Below are 5,000 nucleotides of genomic sequence, written 5' to 3' on the forward strand. Positions count from 1 at the left end.
AGAGAGGGAGAGAGGAGAGACAGAGAGAGGAGAGAGAGAGGAGGAGAGAGAGAGAGAGAGAGAGAGAGAGAGAGGAGAGAGACAGAGAGGAGAGAGGGAGAGAGCGGAGAGAGAGGAGAGACAGAGAGAGAGAAAGAGAGAGACAGAGAGAGAGAGAGCGAGAGAGACAGAGACAGAGAGAGAGAGAGAGGAGAGAGAGAGATAGGAGAGAGAAAGAGGAGAGCGAGAGATAGGAGAGAGACAGAGAGAAACAGAGACAGAGAGAGAGAGAGACAGAGACAGAGAGAGAGAGAGAGAAACAGAGACAGAGAGGAGAGAGAGAGAGAGGAGAGAGGAGAGAGAAACAGAGACAGAGAGAGAGAGAGACAGAGAAACAGAGAGAGAGAGGAGAGAGAGAAACAGAGACAGAGAGAGAGAGTTATCTCTGATTAAGACACTCCAGTCGGCGTGGCGATCCTTCACACAGCTAGCAGGGCCTGACGGACAGAGAGAAGTGGCTGAAGGAGGAGAGGAGGAGAGGAAAGGGGGGATGGAGGGATGGAGGGAGGGAGGGAGGGATTCCCTTTAATTGCAATCATCCTGAGCTACGGCCGCAGTGTGTCGTGCTGGCAGGCAGGCAGCACTGCGGGGATCTGCACGCCGCGCATACAATTAACACACAGAGGGTTGGGTGAGGAGAGGGGGTGGGGGGGGTGAGGAGGGGGGGGGGGTGAGAAGGGAGGGTGGGGGGGGCATATAATTGGGCCTTCTTCTCCCTCCTTCTCCACAGTCACGCAATCTGACCATGTGTGTCTCTGTACGCGCTGCCAGCACCACACAGGAGGTCTAGTAGCCCCCCACATCCCACACACCCCCCCCACACACCCCCCACACACCCACCACACACCCACCACCCCTCACCCCAACGTTCACACACACACTCTCTCTCTCTCTAGCCTGGGGTTCTCAGCGAACTCCAAGTCTAAAACCGGTAACTCTCTCAAAACGAGTAACTCTCTCAACATGAATGTTGTTTTTGAGTCGGCCTCCATTTCGAGTTTTGGAGCTGTTGGTGTTGCTCTGCTTGTGTGTGTACATGGAGGCTGGCGGAGGTCGACATCGGAGGCCCGGCCTCGTTGTAACATCAATCAAACGTCAAACACACCGTTCCCTCATTCCAGAACATACCGTGCCTTGTGATGAACGCAGCTTGCAAAGTCCTCCGATGTCTACCTCCATCACCGGCCTCTCCTGGTTGGCTGTGGTGTTTTGGGAGAGAGGGATTTTTATGTTGCAGTGATTGTGTGTCTGTTGTGTGTGTTAGATTGTGTGTCAGTTGTGTGATTTAGAGTGTGTGTCGGTTGTGTGTGTGCTACTGTATGTGTGTGTGGGCTGTGGGTGGGTGTTGTGTTGACTGTCTGTTGGCTGTGTTGGTGTCTGCTATTTGGCTGTCTGTTGTCCTACAGTGGAGTGTTGACTGTCTGTTGTTCTAGAGTGGTGTGTTGACTGTCTGTTGTCTGTCTGTTGTCTGTGTGGCTGGCTGTCTGTTGTCTGTCTGTTGTCCTAGTGTCTGTCTGTCTGTTGTTCTACAGTGGTGTGTTGTCTGTCTGTTGTGTGTGTGGCTGTCTGTCTGCGGGGTTAATTGAGACACATAGCTCATCTCTGGCCTGATGAGGGTCAGAGCACAGAGGCAGATCTGCATCACATTAATCTAACCCCAATTTATGCTGTCACACTCTCTGGCTCTCTCTCTCTCTCACACACACACATGCACACACACATGCACACACACATACACACATACACACACATACACATGCACACGTGCACACACATGCGTGCAGCACACACACACACACACACACACACACACACACACACACACACACACACACACATGCACACACACGCCCACATTAATATAGCCCCAATTTATGTTGTCTTCAGCTCAGCTGATGGATGACATGGGACCACAAACATCACACTGTAATTTGGATGCATTAACACCCACACACCCACACCCCCCCCCACACACACACACACACACACACACACACACACACACACACACTCAGACACACACACACACCCACACACACACACGCACAGTCCGAGGCATGCCACCATGTCATTTCCCCTCTTTCATGTGTTCGCTGGCTAATTGTCTTCTTCCTCGTCCAAAGGAAGTGTGTGTGTGTGTGTGTGTGTGTGTGTGTGTGTGTGAATGGCGTTATAGAAAGCAGCTTGTGCAGAAATCCCCTCCCCCCAAAAAACTTCTGTTCTACTGGGATGTGTCTCTCTCCCCCCCTCACGTCTCACACAAACACCTGGGCCTAACTCGCCCCCCTCACCTACACCCCCCCCCCCCCCCCCATCCTCACCTCCACGCCAACTCACAGTAAGAGCGGTGGTGTGAGAGAGGCTAAGCTCTGAGAGACGAGGAGAGGAGGAGGAGACAGAGAGAGAGAGAACAGAGAGAGAGAGTCTAAAAACAAAGGGGCTGCTTGAGTGGACACGGCTGATTTTCCTCACTAGGTTCTCTCTCTCTCTCTCTCTCTCTCTCTCTCTCTCTGTTCTCTCTCTCTCTCTCTCTCTGTTCTCTCTCTCTCTCTCTCTCTGTTCTCTCTCTCTCTCTGTTCTCTCTCTCTCTCTCTCTCTCTCTGTTCTCTCTCTGTCTCTCTGTTCTCTCTCTGTTTTCTCTCTGTTCTCTGTTCTCTCTCTCTCTCTGTCTGTCTGTTCTCTCTCTCTCTGTTTTCTCTCCGTTCTCTCTCTCTCTCTCTGTTCTCTCTCTCTCTCTCTCTGTTCGTTCTCTCTCTCTTCGTTCTCTCTCTCTCTGTCTCTCCCCATCCTCTCTCTCCCTCTCTCTGTTCTCTCTCTCTCTCTCTCTCTCTCTCTCTCTCTCTCTCTCTGTCTGTTCTCTCTCTCTCTCAGTTCTCTCTCTCCCTCTTTCTCTACATCCTTTCTCTCTCTGTTCTCTCTCCATCCTCTCTCTCTCCATCCTCTCTGTTCTCTCTCCGTTCTCTCTCTGTTCTCTCTGCTCTCTCTCTCTCCCTCCTCCCTCCTTCCCTCCCTCTCTCTCTGTAGAAGGTTAGCGGTGAGGGGCTCTCAGAGACACTCCAGCAGACGCACAAGTGATCTCTCCTTTAATTGCCTTCCTCTCCTCCTTTCCTCCTCCTCTCCTGTCTTCACCGGGGTCAACTCCTCCTGTCCACTGCACCAGCAGGCTGAGGGAACACGCGCACGCACACACACACACACACACACACACACACACACACACACACACAGGCAAGCAGACACACACACACACACACAGGCAGGCAGACACACACACACACACACACACACACACAGGCAGGCAGACACACACACACACACACACACACACACAGGCAGGCAGACACACACACACACACACACACACACACACACAGGCAGGCAGACACACTCACACACACACACACTACATCACAGAGGTACTCAGGCTGAACCAAGGACCAGAGGCAGGGGGTGAGGGGGTGAGGGGGGGAGAGGGTTGGGCTGGGTTGAGTGCAGGGAAGGGGCAAGTGTGCGGGTGTGTTTGCCACTTTAACTGCCTCCATCCTCACACACACGGGGTCACCAGGTGCAGAGGAGCACCTGTGTTGTCTGGTTCAGCCTCTCTGGCCACCAGCCCTCAGCCCAGACACAGCTCACCCCCTGGACCCTAACCGCCAACAGCTAACCGCTAACCTCTAACCTCTAACTGCTAACCCTAACCGCTAACCTCTAACCGCTCCTAACTGGTTCCTGTGTTGGTGCAGTTAGCTGGATACAGTACCTTTAGGATATTTAGCTTTATTTAAAATGGTCTGTATGTTGAATTGTATGTAAAACTGACCACAATATGGTCATACTTCATATAATATGGTCAGTTTTACAATTTTACAGACAATTTTATTTTAATATTAGATATTACCATTCTATCATATAGAAATATTATTTCTCATTCTCTCATTATTCATCTAGTTCAGATGATCCGGAAAAAACGACTGTCTTTAAATTAAAATAAAACTACGATATTCTGTTCTTATGTGAAAGAAACTTGGTGGTAATAATGTTAACTTTATGACACTGAAGGTTAAAGGCAATCTGATCGCGATGAAAGGGAAAAGTAGATATCTTGAGGTGATTTTCATATCAAACACTTCCCCACCTTGTGAAAGGCACAGTTAGCTCACATCGTCCCTGCCAATGAGTCAAACTTAACAAACTATCTCCTAGCAATCTCCTTTCCCCTTATTTCTTCTTCATCTGATTGCTCTTTCTTCCAACAAAGCCCATTTTGAAGTTATGAAAGATGACCCCAAAAGGTTCTCGACTTGGGAAAGTTAGACGCCTTAATGATCTGTTCCTGATATCGGTCTTGGTAGAAGTAGTTCTTGGGTGTAGATTGGCGTAAGGAGGGTAAGAAACCGTTCGCTAGCTTTTCCTCTGGCTGTGACACGTAGAATTAGAATAAACAGAACAGCGATCCCCATTCAGATCAACATCTCGCTCGTTCGACATCTCTGTCTAGTTCTAGTCTCTGTAGCTCTACGCCGGGGGGGCCTCTCTCTCCGTTGCTATTAGCCACCCGGCTCAGTGTGTGAGAGGACATCATTACCAGCTGTCCGCGCCTGGGGAGGACCGCCCCCCCCCCTCCCCCCCGAGGGAGCTGAGAAAAGGCTCATTCCCACCTGACAGAGAGGCAGATTGGTACATGGAGATGAGAACAGAGATGAGAGGACGTGTCTGAGGCCAGCAGGGCACAGGTAGGTAGATCAACAGGTAGGCACCTTGGATACGACGGCAGCAGCCCTCCAGCTGTGTTGCCAGATTGGTCGGATTCCTTACTTTTGATCACACTGGACGGGGAAAAAAAGCATTAAGAAAAATGGCATTAAGATTATATTATTACGTTTTGGGGTGGTTTTTGGTGGATCCAGTCACTAGCTAACATGCTAACAACCCTCCAGTCACCAGCTAACATGCTAACAACC

Source organism: Nansenia antarctica (genome assembly GCF_963989245.1).
Source record: "Nansenia antarctica genome assembly, chromosome: 18".
Taxonomy (NCBI): Eukaryota; Metazoa; Chordata; class Actinopteri; order Argentiniformes; family Microstomatidae; genus Nansenia; species Nansenia antarctica.